The 23,261-nt window shown below is 40.1% G+C and overlaps 1 protein-coding gene across 1 annotated transcript in view; it reads right to left on the minus strand.

Moving 5' to 3' along the window:
* The window catches only part of ARHGAP24 (Rho GTPase activating protein 24), a 744,099-nt gene extending 721,081 nt beyond the window's left edge, over positions 1-23,018 (minus strand). Inside the window, exon 1 of the mRNA XM_021100782.1 lies at positions 22,974-23,018. The gene's annotated coding sequence lies outside the window, so the exon portion shown is untranslated. The remainder of the gene's footprint in view (positions 1-22,973) is intronic.

Below are 23,261 nucleotides of genomic sequence, written 5' to 3' on the forward strand. Positions count from 1 at the left end.
TTATTATTTTCATTATAGTTTATTATAAGATACCGAATATAGTTTCCTGTGCTATATAGTATATTCTCGTTGTGTATCTGCTTTACTTATGGTAGTATCAGCTGTTAATCCCATACTTCCAACTTATCCCTCCCCGACTTCCGCTTTGGTAACCATAAATTTGTTCTCCATGTCTATGAGTCGGTTTCCATTTTATAAATAAGTTCATTTGTATCATTTTTTTAGAATCCACATATAGGTGATATCATATGATATTTCTCTTTCTCTGACTTCATTTATATGCTCATCTCTAGGTCCATCCATGTTGATGCAAATGGCATTATTTCATTTTCGACAGCTGCATAATATTAACTCCACCTTTAAGAAATCAGTTTTTTCACTTGTTTTGTTAAAAATGACCTTAAACTACAAATTGATAATTTAGCAGTATATATATATATATATATATATATACACACACACTCGCTATCCAAAGACACGTTTCTCTCTACTTATTTTGCAACTTTGGAGAAAAAAAATTACGATCGATTTTGGGGACATAGAATATAATTACCTGTTTTATAAGATGTGACACTCCTGTCCCATTTGACTACTAAATACATATTTTCAGTTATTTTCAGACAGTGGTAACAAATTTATGTATCGTTACCTGTACACTCTCAGTTGGACTCTCCTGTGGCTGATAATCTATATTTACAACACCAGCCGAGTAATGTAAAATAAGAGAAATAGCCTCTGATTATGTACCTAGGGACATAAAATCTCTCCCTGGGGGGAAGGAGAGTCACTGCCTTGGCATCACCAGGTAGAGGCAGAAATCCAGGTTCTCGCTCAGCCTAGCTGACATTAATGGGAGGAGGAGGGCCCTTCATTGCTGCTGGACAGGATGGGAGTTCCAACACTCCATTTGGTCTACACTGACAGTGGGACGGAGACGGCCGCATTACCACTGGGCAATGGCGAAAGTCTTAAATTTTCACAGGCCTCCTCTGATCCTACCCCAGAAAGGAGGGAGGGGACACCAATTTGCATCACGTGGAATCCATATTATTTTTAAAAACCTAGGTTGTTGTATTCATTGTTACTCATGTTCACTGTATTTTAGGATAATAACTATTGCTTAAAACTTGAAGCAGGAGGGAAAAAGAATCAGTTTAAGACAATACCATAATTAAATCCCCCAAATTTGTATACAACGGTCTCGTTATTTTCCTCAATAAAACTCTTAAGAGCTTCTAATTTCTTATGGAATTTAACTTCAGCAGTGGCGTACACTATTCTAATGATCTGGCCCCCCTCTGCCACTCTAGTCTCATATCCTACCATTTTTCTAACATATTCTCTACAGAGACAGAAGAGCATTTATCATAATTATTCCTAGAATATTATTTTTCACTAGCTCTAAGATGGTGTCAATTATAAGGCACTGCATTATTTTCTGCAAACCACTAAGAATACTTCAAATTTTAAGATGTACCTCAATTTCAGAAATATGAAAATATGAAAAAAATATTGACTTAAAACTTAGGAAACGTGGTCATCCTTGAGTAGATACAAAACAATATTTATAAAATATGGTAAGTTGTGAAGAATAACACAGCGAACTGAATTGCACTGTGACACGGACCTATACACTTCCACCTGTCCTATCCCTCTGTCCTCCCTTTAGAAGAAACACTATTTTGAATTGTTTAAAAAAATCATCCCTTGCTTTTATTTATTGTACCACAAATCTCTGTAACTCTAACCAATATATGATTTTAACAGATTTCAAACTTTATACGACTGTGTCCTTTCGGTAGGCTGAAATGCATCGTTTTTACCCAGTATAATCTTGCTGATGTTTCTTCACACTGGCACAGTGACTCACGCATTTTCACTGCCATGCTCTCCATGACGCACTTTTCCCACTTGCACTTTTCTGCCTGTGCTCCCGTTACTCACGGATGATGAGCTGAGGATGAGCCTTCGGGTGTTTGCTTTTGGTGTGTGCCGTCACAAGTGTGTCATCGTGAGCCCCCTTTCCACTAGTGTCTGGCAGCACATGTTCAAGAGTTTCTATCCAGGAAGGAAACTGTTGTGTTTGAACTGGGGTTGAACCAACGCAATTTTACAAAACAACAGCAAACTCTTTCCAAAGTGTTTGTAACAAGTTACCCTCGCAGAAGCAGCATATAAATAACCAAGCTGTGCCCGCAGATTCCTACTTACACTTAGTTTTAAGGTATCTAACCTCCCATACTGTCAAAATCAATAATCGATCAACTCCCAAGCCAGCTCTTTAAAAAAGTATGCAACATGGAAGTTAAAGGGGAAGGTTTTGGAGCCAAACTACTCTAGACTCTGCTTTGAAGACTAGATAATACATGTAATATGTTTAGATTGTTACCTTGGGCATAATAAGCATGAGATAATTGTTAGGTATCACTGTTTTGAGTTGCTTACAGAACCCTGAAAAACACTTGGATGGTTGTGTACTGTATCTTGGTATGTTAGTTCTCTTATGCTGAAAGGTTCTTCCCTCGATCCTCTCTCTGAATTACATTCTTCAAGAGCAATTTTGGGAGTTCCCATGGTGGCTCAGTGGTAACAAACCGGACTAGCATCCATGAGGATGCGGGTTTGATCCCTGGCCCTGCTCAGTGGGTTAAGGATCCGGCATTGCAGTGAGCTATGATATAGGTCGCAGATGTGGCTCGGATCCCATATTGCTGTGTCTGTGGTGTAGGCCAGCAGCTATAGCCTGATTCATCCCTTAGCCTGGGAAATTCCATGTGCCGCAGGTGTGGCCCTAAAAAGAAAAAAAAAAAAAAAGAGCAATTCCATAATTCATCCTCACACACACAGGCAAAGCTGATCACGCTTTTTAGGGCTACCACTGCCCCTAGTATACGACCCATCACATGGCGTTCAATCTTTTGTTTACTTCCTACTGCACTACAATCTCAGTTATTTGGCAGGCAAAACATGTTAACTTTTTATTTCCTGGTCGTTAGAAGCACCTCAGTAGATGTCTGATAAATAAATGGATGAATATATGAATGAATAATTAGGAACAACTGCAACCTCAGTGGCACCCACCCACAAACAATTATTATTTACATTTGGAAATTCAACTGGAATACAATGAGTTAAAACATACAAACCACTGTGTTCTAATAGACTCTCTTCTTCAAAGAAGCCTATTTTTTTTTTACATCCTAGGACAGGATAATCTTTAAAGGTGACCTTTTTATCTGTATGCAACCAAAACATTTTCTCCAACCAATCTGTAAATTAACATTCTCTTCATTTTCCTCTTCTATGATAATGTCACCCCACAGCACAACTGACAAAAAATGCCCTGAAAATTGGAGCACAATGCCACTGCATAGATCTACTTCCTTCTGTTTAAGTCTTTAAGTTGATTCTTTAAAATACTGAATGTTTGGTTTCTGTTTCTGAGATATAGAACAAATAAATGATATACTGCTAGGCTGTTGACTCATACCTGTAAAGCCCATGCAACAATGAATAAAGCCCAGTGCCTGTTAGCAGGAGTGCCGTCTACACCTTCTCCTTCACCCGGCTGGGGTGTGAACAGCTCTCACTCACACCAGATTACTCATTATTAGACTGCGACATCTTATAATGTGTCAAGTCTTCCTCCCTAGTGTTTCTACCCAAATGGCCTCCATTTTGACATTGGCAGTGGGCAGACAGACCAAACACTGCCAAGCAATTTCTCTCCTAATTCTGACTAGGTCTTTTAATGCTTCTTCACATGACATAGAATTAAGCTCATCTGGTTGACTAGCACTTAAAATGCAGAACACAATGCCCTGGATGTGATCTGAAAAGTTTACAATGGATTATCATTTATACATCTTTTCTTTCACAAGCATGTACTATACCCCTTGTTTTGCTATACATTTGTATTGCTATAGCTGATTCTGGAGGTAGCCACTTCCTACTATTAACAGATACCAAGGTTTTTTTCACACAGATTATTTTTATTGAATTTCGTCTCTTTAATTTCGTACCATCATTGCCAGTTCATAATATGAAATTTAATTCATATTATTTCTTCTAGCAGAATGGTTATTCCGCATATATTTGAGTCACCTGAAAATCTGATGTTATGCAATTCTTTAAGGGGATGCCTGACAGACAATATCACTTGTATGCTCAGGGCTTATGACAATGTCTGGCAGTAATAGGTATTCAGTATAAGGAATGTATTAATTCTTGAAATAATGGATACTCCTTAACATTAAGGGCAGCTAAAATCCAAGCTCATCTACTTTCCTTAAACATATTTCTTTTTTCCTATTTCCCTGACTCATAAAATAACATAATCATTCTTTTATATTATCCAAATTCTTAACCTTGAATCATTTTCAACTGCAGCTTTTTTTTCACCCTAAACATCCAAACATTCACCAACTTTCCATAGATAATGCTGATTGCATCATTCTTGCCCTTCCTATTCTAGTGAAAGATGCTATTTTAATTTTGCACTAAGAACAGTGGCATTAATAGCTTTTACTGCTAATGAGATACTTGTCCCATGACATTATAGAATCCTCATTATGAGTTATGTCTTGACTTATTGGAAGTATGCAATTACTTGACTTATTGCAGAGTATTCCTCACTCCAGATAAACTATCACATCAATGAGCACACCAGCTGCACACAGCAGCAGTAATCACACATACTATCACAACAGTAAACTGCTAACAGTATACTGATAGTTTTATACATTCAGGAAAGAAGTCAATAGAAAAGCAATTAAATACCCAAAATGTTTTTGCCTGTTTATTTACCTACACACCAATTGGCAGATCTGTTCCACTGTCATTAGTTGAGAGTCAAGTGAGCCAACTACTATGCTGTTTGCAAAAATGAATGAGATATAATTCCTGTCCTCAAGTTTAAAGTCTTTAGAGAAAGACAGAGGAAAAAAAAATCCAACATGAAATAGCTATGGTGGTACAAATAGGTATAAAGCATAAGAAACACTGTCCAAGTTCTGGGACGTTTGGGAATAACATTTTAGAAAAAGGTACAGGAAAGGGATTAATATGCATCATGTTCCTCTTCTGCGTTCAGCTCTCTGCTGAAACTTTATTCATATTGTGCTTTATATGCAATAGGAACTACAGGAATAACTGGTGCTAAAGATTTCCGGATGAATATAAAAGTAATGCTGGTATCTTTCAGCAAGAAAAAGTGCAGAGAAATGTGGCAAAGATGGCGGAGGAAGAAGACCCCAAGCTCGTCTCCACTACGGACACAGCAAAATTATACCACAACTAAAAATACAAAAAAGGAACCACAACAAGAAGGGTCGGAGGGGTGGGAGACAAGGTAATGGAGATGCACACGCCCTCAAGAGGCAACGCACGAATCGGAGGATGGTGACAACTGCAGAGGTCTTCCTCAAGCAGCAAGTGCTCTGAGCCCCACACCGGGATCTCCAGCCCGGGGGTCCTGCCTGAGAGGAATAAGCCCCCTCAATATCTGGCATTGAAGGCCACCAGGGCTTATGCACAGGAGAGCCAGAGCACTGCAGGAAACAGAGACCTCACTCTTAAAGGCACATGCAGCATCTCACATGCTCCAAGACCCAGCACAGAGGGAGTAATTTGAAAGGAGCCTGGTTAAGAACCACTTGCTGATCTTGGAGCATCTCCTAGGGAAATAGGAGGCAAAGGAGATTCCCCCTGGAGACACAGACACTGGCAGCAGCCACGTGTAACAGTGCGTTCTTCCAGGAGGATACTCTTGCTGGCAAGCTCTGTTTTGGAGTTCTCCGCATAGCCTAACTAGTGCAAGGGACTTATCCACATACCAGCAGGCCAGCACCAGTCCTAGGACACTCCAGTCACCGGAGTCAGGTGGCCCAGGCCCAGGCCCCACACACCAGCAGGTGACGCCTGCTCAGGCCTTCCTAACTAGGTAGGCCAGGCTGGTAGCCACCACATGAAGCAGGCCTGGGAGCCAATCAGGCCAGGGGTCAGCCCCACCTACAAGCACATCCACAGTAGTCAGCCCACCAAAAAAAGAAGGATGCATGCATCCAATAGGGGGCAAAAGAGCATCCAGCTCTCATGACCCATGTTAGGCTCCACAGGACATCTCCTCAAAAGGCCATTTCTCCAACATCAGGAACTAAAACTGATCTACTCAATAAATCGAAATAAACACAGAGAATTAGGCAACAAGAGGAGGCAGAAACATGTGATCCAAACAAAGGGACAAGACAAAACCCCAGAAGAGCCAAGGGAAGTGAAGATGAGCATTACACTAGATAGAGTTCAGGTAATGACCACAAATATGCTCAAAGAACGTGGGGGAAGAATGGGTGAACACAATGAGGAGTTTAACAGGGAGTTAGAAAATACACAGAAGAACCAAACAGACCTGAAGAATATAACCGAAATAAAGAATACACTAGAAGCAATCAACAGCAGATTAAATGACACAGAGGAACACATCAGCAAGCTGGAAAACAGAGTGGTGGAAATCACCCAAGCGGAACAGAAAAAAGAAAAAAGTGTTTTTTTAAATGAGGACAGTTTAAGAGACCTCTGGGACAACCTCAAGCATGGTAACATTTGCATTATAGGAATCCCCAGAAGGAGAATAGAGGGAGAAGGGGGCAGAAAATTTTATTTAAAGAAATAATAGCTGAAAATTTCCCTGACCTATGGAAGGAAACAGACATCCAGTTCCAGGAAACACAGAGAATACTCAATAAGATCAACCCAAAGAGGTCCACACCAAGACACATTATCTTAAAAGGCAAAAATGAAAGGTAAAGAAAGAATATTAAAACCACCGACAGAAAAACACCCAGTTACATACAAAGAAACTTGCATAAGACAATCATCTGACTTCAATGGAAACTTGATAGGTCAAAACAATAAAATGAAAAAACCTACAACTAAGAATATTCTACCTGGGAAGACTATTGTTTAGATTTGAAGAAGAGATCAAGACCTTTAAAGACTAGCAAAAGCTAAAAGAATTCAGTACCACTAAAAGGTAACCCTCGTGCACTATTAGTGTGAATGTAAATTGGTACATCCGCTGCGGAAAACACTATGAAGGTTCCTCAAAAAATAAAAAATAGAACTACCTCTTGATCCTGTAATTCTACTCCTGGGTAACCAACTGAAAAAGTAAAATGCACCCATATGTTCATTGCAGCATTATTTACCATACTGAAGCCACAGAAGCCAATCTAAGTGTTCATCAGTAGATGAGTGGACAAAGAAGATGTGGCATATATACACAATGGAATGTTACTCAGACATAAAAAGAAGGAAATCTTGCTATTTGCAACAACATGGATGGATCTAAAGGGTTTTATGATATGAGAAATAAGTCAAACACAGAAAAACAAATACTGTATGATTTCACTTATGTGTGGAATCTAAAAAAACAAGACAAAATGAGCACACATAAAAGACAAAGAGAATCACAGATACAGTGAACAAACTGGTGGTTGCTGCAGGGTTGGGGGATGAGTGATGGGATGAGCGTGGATATGAAGAGGTACAAATGTCCAGTTATAAAATGAATAAGTCACAGAGCTGTAATGTACAGTATGGGAAATATAGGCAATAACATTGCGATAATTTTGTGTGATGACAGATGGCAACCAGAATCAGAGTAGTGATCATTTTGTAATGTATAAAAATATTTATTCACCGTGCTGTATACCTCAAACTAATACAATGTTATTCATCAATTATATCACTTTTTTTTCTTTTTACAGCCACACCAACAGCCTATGGAACTCCCTGGGCTAGGAGTCAAATCAGAGTAGCAGTGGCAGTCTACACCACAGCCAAGGCAACACTAGACCCAAGACGCATCTGCAACCTATGCCATAGCTTGTGGCAATGCCAGATCCTTAACCCACTGAGCAAGGCCAGGGATGGAACCCATATTCTCAAGGAGACAATGCTGGATCCTTAACCCACTGAGCCACAATGGGAATACCTCAATTACATTTTAATTAAAAAAGAAAAACAGGAAGTTCCCTGTGGTGCAGCAAGTTAAGCATCCAGTGTTGCTGCCGCTATGGTGCAGGTTGCAACTGTGGTGTGGGTTCAACCCCTGGCTCAAGAACTTCCACATCCCCTGAGTGTGGCAAAAAAAGAAAAAAAAATTAAAGAAAAACAATGAAGAGCAAAGTGACTTCTAGCCAAGATGCAACAGTGAGAAATACCACCTTTGCTCCAAACACGTGGCAATGTTAGATGATAGGTGGACAGAGAGTGCCGAAACACTGTGGCTGGAACAAGATAAATATCTCTCTTTTCATCTGGTCTCCCAAGAATGCACAGCCTTGGGCAAAGGCCGGCTACTTTATTAGGTCGTACAATCCCATGAAGCAAAAATTAAGGGAAAGAGATTGAGACAGGGAAGAAGGAAAAACCAGTTCAAGGTACTAAACACAACTGTTTAATCATCTCATAAAACTGTCCTCTGAGAAGCTATATAAACAACTTCCCAGTCCACGGGGAAAAGGAAGAATTTATTTGCAGGCTCCCATCTCCCACTGGTCAACGCGTTGCGACACAGGTGTTTACCTCTCTCCCATCCACCCCCTCACACATGCACTTCCGGGTGGTAAGTGCCTGAGACCCCAGCACCACATGCCTGTTATCAGTGAGGAGCAGAGGGGCAGGAGACGGGTGAGTGCTATTTAGCTGCATGTGTGTGAAGGGTTTTGGCTTCTCCAAAGAGACTTTGTCAGTGCAGCAGTGTATGCGGCTAAAATGAGTGGCCAAAGCCCCCAAAGACAAATTATGACAGGATCTCAGTTGTCTGAAAAGCCTAGCAGGTGTCTGATGTAATTTTATGGACCTAAGATACAAAGTGATGGGCAGAGCTAAAGCCACTGTCTACTGGGCTTGGTTTCAGAAACAGTGCTCTCCATCATATGTGAGAGTGACAATCACAAAATCCAGGAGGCTCTTTACTCCTAGGGAAAGAGGGAGAGGAAACAGGATCAGGAAGACAGAAACAGGGACTTAAAAGTAACCCTGTATTTTATTTCCTCAAAAGAGCTCTGAGGGAAAAATGGCAAAATACCACCCTTGGGTAAAACGGAAGGTTGGGTACATAGGTATTTGCTATATTTTCTCTTAATTTTTTGTATGTTTGAAGAATCGTTTCTTAAATAAAATTCGAGAAATTAAATCTATGTGATCATCAAAGTGATACCGATCACCTTAACAACACGGGAGTGTGTTGGAGATATCCGGGTCCTGAATCACATGTTGCGAAGCTGTTCCCATCTAGTTTATTTTTGTAAAAATTCAGTATGACTTCAAGAATTATTTCTCATTGACAGACACCAAAGGAAATAGGATACTTTCTTGCAATGCATTTCCAGCTCAAGTTCATCTTTAAGACACCGTTAAAGGTAAATCCAAAAAGGTGGCTCCAACGACCCCACTACCCAGTCCCTCCGTCTCCACCTAGATTGTATGTGAATGACCCAGTTCATGCAAGTATTTAGTGTCGAAATGAAATGAGAACCCAGAACACCAACTACAAACATTTTCATTAACACAAACTGCTTTTAAATCTCTCCAAGAGTGCTTTGATGCCATCCTGTTTGGAAACAGGTGTCCAAGTGGGAAATGAGTTCTCCAATCTTATACTTCTTCCCACTGCCATACCGTAACAGCCTAAATCTATAGAGAACCATTTTTTTTCCCTTTCATCCTCAAAAATGCACCTCCAAAAGAAGTCATCAGCTTACCTACTAAGGAGCAATTAAATGCGTAAACATTTCTGCTGAACAGAACTCACAGAATATAGTGACCATTTCATTGGCCCCATCTCCTCTGGACAGCCCGAATTCAATTCCCTTTCTCAACACAACACTCATCACACTTCCCTCAGGCTTGGACAAATCAATCTCCCTGATTTCTTCAGGCTTTCTCAGCTAATCTTTGACCAGGTTTGCCACGGGATTGCTTGAAGCCTCTTTGACAACACAGGAAAACCAGAACTGGCAATACAATTAATGACTCCTTTCTCCATTTTCTAGGAGACATTTCCTTCCCTGGGAGACTGGATGTTAGGAGCAAAGGAGGAGGAGGAAGGAATGGAGAAAAGGGGGAAACTGACACAATGAAGGAGCAGGTGAGGCCCACTGAGGGACTTTCAAGCTCTTTGTAAAAGCAGCTGAGCGGTGCCATACCTGGATTATTTGCCACGAAGAGCACAGCATTTCTCAAGGCTCCCCTACTCCATACAACACAAGTATTTCTAGGACTAGTCATGAAATGGAATAAGTAACAGCCAGAAAAGATATGAAGACAGTGAACGCTTCCTTTTATTAAATTTTGTGTCTACATAATCATGCCAGTTTTTAAATGAATTTTAATAAAACCAAACTATCTAAACCTACTAAATAAATCACACTGATGCAATGTTTTATTCCCTTAATTAGTTCTCCTGTTTTAAAGCAATTAAAAAATATAAAAATAAGAGTAAATTCCAATTTTAAAATATTTCCTGGAAGAACTACAATTGGCACTTACCAAATAAAAATATCATCTCTCTCAGTCTACATTGCTTCACTGCATAAACTTTAAACACAAATGAAAACTCCAAACCATCACGAAGAAAGACAACACTGAAATAACACAAGTTCCAGTTCATCATCTTCACACTTGTTCTGCTAGCATTTATTTTTAGTCTGTTGTTTCAATGCAGGACTCTCTATTACCATGGAGGCTGGAGACAAGCTATGCCCTGAGCAAACTAGAAGCAGGCTACAAACAAGCTCTGAAAGCAAAGTGTGTAACTGATTCCATGTGTCAGAGGCCAGCTGCAGAAAGGGGACTATTCCATGGAGAATACAACACAGAATACAACGTTTATTAAAGAGTAAGTTTAATTTTATAAGAAGCCTACATTTCCTGTAGTAACCATGAAGTCTAAAGCCAAAATACATTTTCTGTATGTCTTTTCTATTAAAAAAAAAAGTAAGTTTAAAAAGTGATGATTTGAAATTTAGAACTTAGACCAAGAAAACATAATTTTTTCGGGAGGAGTAATTTAATGACACAAATAGATGGAAAGATATACCATGCTCGTGGATTGGAAGAGTTAATATTATCAAAATGACTATACTACCTAAGGCAATCTACAGATTCAATGCAATCCCTATCAAATCACCAAGGACATTTTTCACAGAACTTGAACAAAATACTTTAAAATTTGTTTGGAAGCACAAAAGACCCAGAATAGCCAAAGACATCCTGAAAAAGAACAATGGAGCTGGAGGAATCAGGCTCCCGGACTTCAGACTATACTACAAAGCAACAATCATCAAAACCATATGGTACTGGCACAAAGACAGACATATAGATCAGTGGAACAGGATAGAAAGCCCAGAATTAAACCCACGCACCTACAGCCAACTCATCTATGACAAAGGAGGCAACACTATACAATGGAGAAAGGACAGCTTGTTCAATAAGTGGTACTGGGAAAACTGGATAGCCACATGGAAAAGAATGAAATTAGAACACTCCCTAACACCATACACAAAAATAAACTCCAAATGGGTTAAAGACCTAGATATAAGACCAGACACTATCAAACTCCTAGAGGAAAACATAGGCCAAACACTCTCTGACATAAACGACAGCAACATCTTCTCAGATCCACCTCTTACAGTAATGACAGTAAAAACAAAAATAAACAAATGGGACCTAATTAAACTTAAAAGTTTCTGCACAGCAAAGGAAACCCTCAACAACACAAAAAGACAACCCACAGAATGGGAGAAAATCTTTGCAAACGAAGCAACTGACAAGGGATTAATCTCCAAAATTTATAAACACCTTCTGCAGCTCCATACCAAAAAAACAAACAAGCCTATCAAAAAATGGGCAGAAGATCTAAACAGATAATTCTCAAAGAAGACATATGGATGGCCGAAAAACACATGAAAAGATGTTCAAGGTCACTCATTATTAGAGAAATGCAAATCAAAACCACTATGAGAGACCACCTTACACAAGCCAGAATGGCCATCATCCAAAGGTCTACAAACAGTAAGTGCAGGAGAGGGTGTGGAGAAAAAGGAACACTAGTACACTGTTGGTGGGATTGTAAATTGGTGCAACCACTGTGGAAAACAGTATGGAGATGCCTCAGAAAACTAAACATAGAACTACCATTTGATCCAGCAATCCCACTCCTGGGCATCTATCCAGAGAAAACCAGGACTTGCAAAGACACATGTACTCCGATGTTCATTGCAGCACTATCTGTAAAAGCCAAGACATGGAAACAACCTAAATGTCCACCGACAGAGGAGTGGATCCAGAAGATGTGGTACATATACACAATGGAATATTACTCAGCCATTAAAAAGAAGGAAATACCAGCATTTTTTGCAACATGGATGGACCTAGAAACTATCATGCTAAGTGAAGGCAGCCATACAATGAGACACCAACATCCAATGCTTTCACTGACATGTGGAATCTGAAAAAAGGGCAGACTGAACTTCTTTGCAGAACAGATGCTGACTCACAGACATTGAAAAACTTACGGTCTCCGGAGGAGACAGATTGGGAGGTGGGGGGATGTGCTTGGGCTGTGGGATGGAAATTCTGTGAAATCAGATTGTTATGATCATTATACAACTACAGATATGATAAATTCATTTGAGTAATAAAAAAATGGGAAAAAAAAGAACATAATTTTTTAGGGAGGAGTAATTTAATCATTGATATCATTTTAGAGTTGCCAATGCATAATGATAATTTAAAAATCAATTTTCAGTTAGCTTTATCAATGTTTTTAACTTGTCCACAGACTCTGCATCCCCTTATTGCCTGCTCTGAGTTTCCACTGATCCGCTACTGCACATGAACACATACACTGGTGGGGTTTTTGGTTTGTTGTTTTTTTTTCCTAGATAAGAGAGAAAAATTAATACTATATATGGAGACCAGGCATCAATGGCTACACCCTGAACAGTTCATTCTATCAGGTAGAGCTCAATGGAGGCAAATACATTGACCAACTCAGATTTCTGAACACACATAACTAACATTAACGTTAAATGAATTCTTTTCATCTAACGTTTTCTATTTCCAGAGTTTTACAATGAACATACACTACTTTCACTGATATTCATTAATGCAAAAATAAAATTATGAATAAAACATACCCAATCTGAACTCTCTAATTAGTTCATTCCACATTCCTAACTCTCTTGCTGTTTTCCTTTCAAATTTTGAGACTATGTGGCAGTGTTCCTTCCCTCTACCTCCAAAATCCCTTCTGGGCACTTCCAAAAGCCACCCTGTTGACTGCAGCCAGACCACTAGGGTTACTTACTATAATTTGTATCGTTAACTTTCATTTTTATTAAAAGTATACAGATGTGCTCAAGTTAAACTATGGTGAAAGCATAAATGCGAATGTAAATCTAAATTAGGCGTGGGAAATTCTTGTATACAATTGTGGTCACAAACACCAAAAAAATTTTTTTTAATTTAATGGCCTCTGAGAATATTCTTGAACTAATGAGGTCACTCCCTGGGGTGGATATGAGTGGGGCTGGTAGTGAGACTGGGTACTCAGAAGATGGTTCAAAAAACCACATCTATTCTTTTACTTCAGGCAGATGTTCTTTACAGCAGTGGTTCTTAACCTTGGAAATCACCTGAAATCACCTGTGAAACTTTACGAATTACTGATGGCGAGGCTCTAGCCCCAAACTCTGACTTAATTGGTTGGAGGTGCAGACTGGCCATAGGAAACGTTAACCATCCCCTCACCCTGATTCTAATGTGCTGCCCTCATTAGACCCTTCGGTCTAGAAAATTCCTTCTATGTCTTTGGCTCTTAAGTGGCAGATACAAAATTGTAGGCAAGCTGTTGAAAGCCAGGAAACTTAAAAACATATCCTGAAGCTGTGTCTGCATTCAAACCCACAAGTTCTACTTAGGTTATAATATTTGCAGGTTATATTCTTCGTAGTAAGGGTGTTGTTCTGACTGATGGGAATAGCCTTGGCCCCTGCCATCAACCCTGTGTGTTAACCACACAGAGAACTTTGTGCTCAGGCAGACCTTGACTTGAATTATGACTGTGGGTGATCCTGAATTATGACTGAGAGGTGCACTGCTCAGATCTCCCTCCAGGAGAAGCTGCTCATGGGATCACAGGTGACTGACAGCCTCCAGCTGAGCACACCTTTGGATCCAACTTGGAGCTCAGAGATCTGGGCTTCCCTTGGGCTGCTCCCAACCAACGATGGACTGTGACTAGGACTGGGCCATTTCTACCCAATGCAGGACTCCTCTAAAGGGGAGTCGTTTGCCCAGGGATTCCACGAGGCACTGGCCTGGGCGAAACTTTCTCATACCTCCTCTCAGTTTGAGGCTTTTCCTACCAAGACCACCTCTTTCCTTTTCTCTCCTTTTCTGGGTGTTGGAGCTGCATCATGGTCCGGAGACTCTCTCGAGCCCTCCTTTCTCTCTCACAGGCACTTCCCCCAATTGACCTCTTACACATCTGATCTTCTCTTTGTGGGCACTTTTCAGAGGACCCACACGGACACATAACTCAACACTACTCGATGCTGGGATGGTTAACATCTTCCATGGGTTTCGTTTCTTCCTCTGTTAAAATGGACAGCAAAAACTATAAGGGATATTGTGAAGATTGAATGAAACATATTATCACTGAACACGGTAGTGAACTTCCTGGAACGTAGAAGGAAATGAATAAATAGTAATACCTCATTTCGGCTTTTATGAACAAGTACATTCCTTCCCGTCGTTGAACTTTTGGTATATAACCTATGTTTCATACACTGCGGCTATGCGTAGGGTACAGCACATGATGGATGGGAAAGGGAATGTGGAAAAGCGAAAGGGTTCTTTAAAAACATATTTATGTGTGAGGTGAGATGATGGATGTGTTAATTAACTAGACAGGAGGAAGTTTTTTATAGCATATACACATATCAACTCATCGCAGTGTACACTTGAAATATCTTACAATTTTGCTCATCAGTCATACCTCAATAGAGTTTAAAATAAGGAAAAAAGGGGGCTTCTAAAGACAAATATAACAGTAAATATAATTATCATAGATGCATATACCATATATGTGATAGTACTCATGTGACCTCAGACAGATGCAGGAAATAAAAACAATATCCTGCAGAAATGTTTTTTCCTTAGGTATATGTCATATACATATTTATTAAATATCATATATGTGAAGTTTTTGACTGCCAAACTTTATTTCAAATTCAGAGCGTGAAAAAAAAACAAGGATACATGACTATTGTCAAGATCTCTGAGCCTAAAAACAGACTCAGGCAGGTTTCAGCCTTCTTTCAAAGGTGTGTATCTGCACAAAATTGTTCACAGTCCATGCAAATGCAAACAAGCTTGCTTCCCACAGAAACTAGCCAGCAGACACTCTGCAGGGATCTTGCAATAAACTAACAGCACTATTAATAAAGTTGGGGGGGGGAATATAGAATTGTATTATTCATTGATGCAAAATATTAATAAAAGTGAAAAACTGAAATTACAATCCAGTCAGTTCTGCTAGAACATGGCATCTGTATTCCTTAAAACTACCATGCTATGCAAAAATCACACAACAAAAATAACAGGGCTTATGAGAAAATGATATTGGAGACACAACACTCAGAAATTTCATCAGCGACAGGATTTTTTCAAAGTAGGAACCTAATAAAATAGCAGCACAGCTTTATACATGTGACATGGTTACAAAATGCTTATGTACTACAATAAATATGGCATTTTACCTTGAAAAACTTGAAGTTTGCAGAAGGGTTGCAATTTGTGAGTCATTGTGAAATGATGGGAAGGAGGTTATCTGAAATGGATCAAAAGTTCTTAACACCAGATGTGGGTGGGTGTAGCTTAAAATATATGCAGGGAACGGAGAGACTGGGTCAACGGAGACGTGTGCATGTGTCATGTGAATTCCTGTGCAGCTGGGCTGAGCTGGCTGCCGTGCACTGCATTCACCAAGAGTTTCTCATAAACAAAACTGTGCAGAAGCGAAGACAAAATCTGTGTCATGCTCAAGTTCCCTTATATATCAACAGTGTTGGAACAATTTCATGTTTTCAAAATAAGCACAACAGCAGACCTTAAGTACACTGTTAAGATCCATAAGGAACTTTTTTCATTGAAAGGGGCTACTTCACTAAGACATAAGAGAACACATCATTGAACTAACCACTTAGACAACATGCAAAATAACAAGTTGTTAACCAGTCCTCTGGATAAAATTTTTATGTACACTAGGAGTTCCCGTCATGGTGCAGCAGAATTGAATCCGACTAGAAACCATGAGGTTGCGGGTTCAATCCCTGGCCTTGCTCAGTGGGTTAAGGATCTGGTGTTGCTGTGAGCTGTGGTGTAGGTCGCAGATGCAGCTCAGATCTGGCGTTGCTGTGACTCTGGGGTATGCTGGCAGCTGTAGCTCTGATTAGACCCCAGCCTGGGTACCTCCATGTGCCGTGGGTTCAGCCCTGAAAAGACAAAAAAAAAAAAAAAAAAAAAAATTATGTACACTAAACTTACATAGAGGTAGGGCATAGATTGGGGTGTTTATATTTCCGTTTCACTATTTTTTAAAGAAGCTAGTAGTGATCAAATAATTTCTTGACACTATAAAAGAGGAAAACAAAAGGGTAATTAATTTCTTTTAAGTTCCAAAGTATACATATCTCTTTTCTTTCACATCAGAGTTGCTGTTACTAACATTTCGTCTTTGTATCTCATGCCCTGGCAGCTTGCGTTTCACATGACTCTAGGCAAACACAAGCTTCTGGTTCCCATCATTAAGAGACCCAAACGGTCTACTGTTCGCACATGGACGGCCATGACCACAGACTCTTACGCTTAGAGATTCTGACCATTTACCACTTCAAGGCCTCTGTTTTGACAGAGGGTGGAACTAGACTTTAAAGTTCTTACCAAAATTCTTACGATAGGAACTGTGGACTTCAAATTGCAATCCATCTGCACAGAATGTAACAGCTAATACTTTACCTTCATATAGTATTTTACAAGTTTCCAAGTGCTTTTCACAACTATTACCTCATGTAGCGTAATTATATCTCCCTGTATCAGCGCACGCTGTGAATGAATCATTTTCCTATTCATTCCTTTTTTTTTTTTTTTTTTTTTTTTTTTTTTTTTGCACTTGTATTATTTGAAATCTTTCCTTCCTACTTTTGGAAAGGGAGACTTAACCAAGCATTTCCAGAAATGTGTCACATTGAGTGTTTGAAGAGATCGCTTACAGCTTACACATGCAAAGCACCTGGGGAAACCTGCAGCAGAATTGAAATTGACGAGGCATCAGCCGAGCGACCAACTGTTGCGCTTCACGATTGCTTAGAATACCTGAGTTTTCTGTTTATCTGTTTGGCTTGGGTTTTCGCTTCTAGAGAGTGGAACTGGTTTCAAGAATAAGCTCTCAAAGGAGGCCACAGGGGGAACATCCAAGCAAGTTCTGTTAAGGGAGGAAAGACCGTCCCTGCTCTGCCTTCCAAGAGGAGAAATGTCCTAAATACCACGAGCTTCTCGAGCACAAAGATGGAGAGAATTATCTGACTGGTGAGTTTCGGAAAAGAACTGGACGTGAGCAGGCCAGCTCTTTCCGCCTTCCCCTCCTATGAGATCCAGCTGACCACGCAGTGTGGGCCTTCTGTTCTGTTATTCCAAATCCCATGTTTTAGACGAGGTTCAATTCCAAGGAGTGTTAGGATTTGTTGCCTTGAGCCAGGGATATTGAGAAATAGACACGGAGAGGAATTTGGAGAGCAGGAAAAATACTGAATCACGAGCCACTGGATGAAGTCAGGTTCTGTCTGCTGTTGGCTCTGCTGGTTCAAAGGGGCTTATGTGGCAACTACGCAACTGGCTTTTGATTTGTGTGGTGTGCTTACGATCAGTGCAGCCTAAGTAGCAGCTTTAGACCTTATACTTTAAAGGAATAGGTCACTATGGGATTTTGCATTTGGTGGAAGAGAGCAGCTTATGGTGGTTTGTCCACAGAAGTGAGGTTATATTTTATAGAGTGAGAGGCTGTTTTTACACAAGCAGGGCTTCCTATCCCTAAGGTCATACGAGCCACAGAGACCTTAAGAAGCTGACTGCTAGAGCATGGCCTTGAGATACCTACTGTATGTGGACAGTAGGTGAGACAGTTTTTTGTTTTGTTTTGTTTTTTTACTGTGTTTCTTAGCCATGTACGTGGTCATTGCCTTTAATTGCACGCTTAAGTTCTTATGAGGGCTTTCAGAGCACAGAAGGGTGAGGTCCTAGTTTTAATTTTTTTGTGCCAGTTAGCATTTTCTTGAAGAACACGACGGGGAGATAACTCTCCTCACTAAAACCTTCTAAGGCTACAAACTTTAAGAAATATCGATGACGGTGTAAGTTCAGGAATCTGCTGAAGACCTTTCTCCAGCTGGAGGAAGGATGAAGAGGAGAAAGAAACTTTAGAAGATTTCGTTTCACTATGAGCAATTTCACAGCCAAAGCAGTGGAATCAGCCAGCAAGGAACAAGGGCAAGTGGGAGACTTGTCACAAGACAGAATCCACACTAAATCACCCTCAGGATGCCCCTCAAAGGCCCAAAAGCATGCCGAGTAAGAATGCATAAACCACTTCAAAGTCCTGATTTTTCCCAGCACATCTTTTTTGTTTTTGTTTTTTTGTTTTTTTGTTTTTTTTTGCCATTTCTAGGACCGCACCTGAGGCATATGGAGGTTCCCAGGCTAGGGGTCTAATCGGAGCTGCAGCCACCGGCCTACACCAGAGCCACAGCAACGCGGGATCTGACCTGCATTTGCGACCTACACCACAGCTCACGGCAACGCCGGATCCTTAACCCACTGAGCAAGGACAGGGACCGAACCCGCAACCTCATGGTTCCTAGTCGGATTCGTTAACCACTGAGCTACAACGGGAACTCCTTCCCAGCACATCTTAAATGTCCCTTTCTTGAAGAAGAACCCTCATAAATGCATTTTCTCTCAAGACCTGATAATTCCCTAGGGTCAAAAGCAGTATATTTATAGGTGATTTCTCTCAGTTGAATTCAAGTTCCCAAATCATAGATTTTTAAAATCTGGCATAGACGACATGACATCCTGGTGAGACTAAAATTGAGACTACCCACTTTATTCTCAGATCTCAACGAGTTTCTTCTATGATCTTTAACTTCCTAAAAACTATTTGGAAAACACAGTTTTCCCTGGAAAAAATTACTCTTGGGGCTAGGTATTAATTTTTTCTAAACTCAGTGAGAATGGAGCAAGCGCTATACTACTGTAAACACCTTTCTAAAAAATTAGGTACATCAGAAACGTGGCAATGAATTAATGCTATTTCTGAAGTTGTGAAGGAATTACACTCATTCCATGAGAAATAAACCAGGCTGCAGCTGCTGAAGGAAACTCATCTTCTCCAGCCAACAAGAAGTCTCTGTTGAGGCCAATCAGAATAAGAAATTGGCAAGAATGATTTTTTTTTTAACTAATTTCTTTGAAAACACGAAGGTAAAATAATTCGATTCTGGACTCTAATTCATTTGAACTGTAAAATTCAAGGGAGTTTAAATTTGTACTTTAATGTTTGTTGAGGAATTTCTGAATAGTGGGCAGAGATTTACATTTAAATTTAGGACATCTCGTCTTTTGGCATGTTATTGTTGGAATAGCTCCACGTGGTCATTTGATATTATTGCAAAACCTCTAATAAGCTTGGACAATGTAGCTAGATGGTAATTTGGGTTGGGAATAGAAGGAGGGATTTTCAGCTGTAGTACAGACTGGCCCTTTTGGACACTTCTAGGGGAATAAAGTGTGTCTCGCATGGTGTCCCAGGCAAATCCACAAAAGTCAGAGGTCGGGGAGGACCACAGCCTCACATGGTGGGGACAGGTGGTTTTGACAGACTGCAGATTTTCTCCTCTAGAACAAGAGCAGCAGTCTTGCATTTCATAAGTTTAATGGTTAAGCCCCATAAATAGAAAAACAAATCCCTGAAGACTATTTTGAGGGGCAGTGGGTCCGGATGTTCTTTCCTCCCTTCCGGTTTCCGTAATGGGGCATTTCAACCAGAAAGCTGGTGAGCTGATTGATGAGTTTGGGAGAGGAACTAGGTAGACTCAGTTCAGTCCCTATTGCCTCTCTCAGAGGGAGCCAGCTGCCCTGAGAGACGCTCCACCCTGCCTTTTGGTGGAACAGGGGTAGGCTCTACACAGGAGGCTACAAGCTGCCTGCCTCTGGCGGAGCTCAGAGTGTGGTATCAAGATGCCACCATTGCCACTTTCCAAGTCACAGTCAATCTTAGTTTATCAATCATAAAGGATAAAGGTAATATTTTGATCTCCAGCTATCCTACCCGATAAGTAAGGGGAGATTGGCATATACACATATAGGCATGTGTTATGAGCTTAAAAAGGGAAGCATAGCTTTCACTTACTAGTTACTTAAACAAGGTGAAAGAAGAGGACTCCACAAAATTCAGCCCAGTGAGATAATAAAGAGAAACTAAAGAGAAACCTCAATCTAGAGTTTAAGAGCCTTGGAGCTATACCAAAGGAAGATACTGGAAGAAGAAGAAGAAGAAGAGAAAAAAAAAAAAAACTTGCCTCCTCAAGGTTGCACTTGAAAAAAACTGAGCAAAATAAAATAAAAGTTCCAAGTACAGTATTTCACAACCTTTCAGGTTTTAAGTCAATAAAGGGGATTCCATGGAATTCTTTGAGCATCTAAGCTTAAGAGGCCAAGGGACATGCCTTAAAGTAGGAACTGGGCCATAGAAAAGCTATGATGAAACCAAAAGCAAAAGCAGAGCTGTTGGCAGTGACACTGTATATTAACCAAGAAGACAAAATGCCTTTTTCAACTTCCCTCATAACCTCACCTTTAGCATCTGCTGTCAGGCTGAAACACTCAATATGGTCATTTGTAAGACAGCAATGTATAGGTTGAGAAGTCAGAATGCTAAAGAAAATCAAGGAATGGGAAAGCAAACAAGGCATTTTCCTAACAGCATTTGGTTAATCTAGTTAAGCTTAATTGTGACCATATTGTCATGACCAGGGCAACATTTCTACTGGCCTTTACAGTTTGAAGGCACTTTTTATACGTCACTTCCAACAATTCTCTGATGCAAACCAAAGAGACATTATTCTTTCTTACCAAAAAATTTTAATTTAAAATCTAAGCTAAAGCTTACTCATGTCCATGGTTTAAGGTAAACTCATTTGCCACAACTAGGGATGGCTGATCAGAAGCAGAGAGCTTAATCCCCCATCTTCCTTCTAATTCAGTATTATTTTCTCTAACCCAGGTTTCATAAGCTGACAAATTAAAGAAGTGGTATTTTTCTCAGTAATATCTCAGCCCAAACTTGACCATTTCCTTTCTGACCACCATAGCAGGGTGAATCAGAGTTTCTTACTTCCCTAATGTGAATAATGAGATAACCACATCACATTGCATCCCTAATTCTCAAGTGAATTTACAAAAAGAAAGACATTATATTAATAAAAAAGACGGATGAAAAAAAAAGTTTTCATTTTCCAGTGCCACCCAAATGTCACCCATCTCAAATTCTCTAAAAGATTTAAAGGTGGAAATAAAAACATCTCAAGAGTGAATAATCATCCGAGCCTCCTGGCTCTGCCCCCCCCCCACCATCAATAACTACCTAACTCACAAAAACTGTTCCAACAGATAAACAAGCTAAAGTTATATTTAACATTTAAAATTTTAAATCCATATTAAAATCACATCAGGGTAAGACTGAGCTCTTGACTGACATGACCTTTTAAAGTTGTGATCACGTGTATATGCGTGTATGGTGTGCACACACACACACACACACACACCACAAGCTGGTAACCTGATTTTATTCTGTTTAATCATCAAGTCTGAGTAGACTGGTGATTAGCTACCTTGACTCTGAGCAATTCAGAAGACTTGAGGAGCTAGACTCTTCCAGATAATTTTGACAGGAACTTTCCAGTTGTTTCTTTCACTGATGCAGGTCAAATCAGAAACATCTTCCCCCACTCCTATGTCAGAGGTAATATGTCGTAGGGAAAAAAATACCTCAGGAAGCCAACTCCTCTACCCAGGATGACAAAAGTACACACTGAGGACGCCAGCTTTTGTGTAGTTCCCGTCACCTGGAGAATTAGGATTCTTTTAGGTTTCCGCATTTATTTCCTCCTCTCGTCTAACTGCTGACAATCTTTCTCCATCTGTATCATTACCTCACAGTCGGCTGAAAAGACGAGAGTTGATCTACAGAAATCTTTTGATAAACCCAGGCTGACTGTGTTTCATCCTTAGATAATTGGCTTCACAGAGATGCTTTCGCCAAAGAATATGAACTATGCACTCAAGGCTGTTCTTCATAATTGAGGCTGACGTGTCTCACAACCTCTCGCCGGCATGACATTCACTCTCAACCCAGAGTTACGAATAGGAAGGTCACACGCTTAGTTTGTCTGCCGCTCACCCACCTGCACATGTGGGACCTTTGGATCACTGACACGCTATTTTTCAGAGGGCAAAAATAATATAAGATCTTCATTTTCACAGATCCCTGTAACAAAAACTACCAAAGACAGAAGAAAAGCATTCCACCAAACTTAAGACCACCAGCTATCTAGCCAAAACACAGCACACAATTAAAGCCAGGCTATCTCTCCTAAGAAAGTCATACAGCCTCAGAATTTTGTTTGGCAAGAGATAGTCACAGCTTTTTCACAGCAGCATTGGTTAGAACCCTTTACTGAAAGAAAAGACTAGGATTTTATTTGTATCAACTTTTGTGGCTTCCCTACACTATTGCTATTTACTTCCCACATAAACGATAAATGAATAAATTGTATCCGGATACTCACAGCAGAGAGCTCAGTTCTGGCCCTAACATCAGACGCCTCCGCTGCAGACTGAATGCTACTGTTGGGAGGTGCTTTTATTTTCCTAGCAAAGTAGCACCCTCTAGTGGCTTTTCCAAATTATCAAGAAGTAAACGCCAAGCATGTGACATAATTTGTTTACTATCCAATTACGCAATGTCAAAACACTCAGGTGAGAACAAAAGCTTGGTCTAGGCATTAGAGGAAGCATATTCCAACCTCACTGCATGCTTTCTGTAGGGATGATGGCTTTTAAGAGAAAATATGTTT

Source organism: Sus scrofa, chromosome 8 (genome assembly GCF_000003025.6).
Source record: "Sus scrofa isolate TJ Tabasco breed Duroc chromosome 8, Sscrofa11.1, whole genome shotgun sequence".
In the NCBI taxonomy this organism is placed as follows: Eukaryota; Metazoa; Chordata; class Mammalia; order Artiodactyla; family Suidae; genus Sus; species Sus scrofa.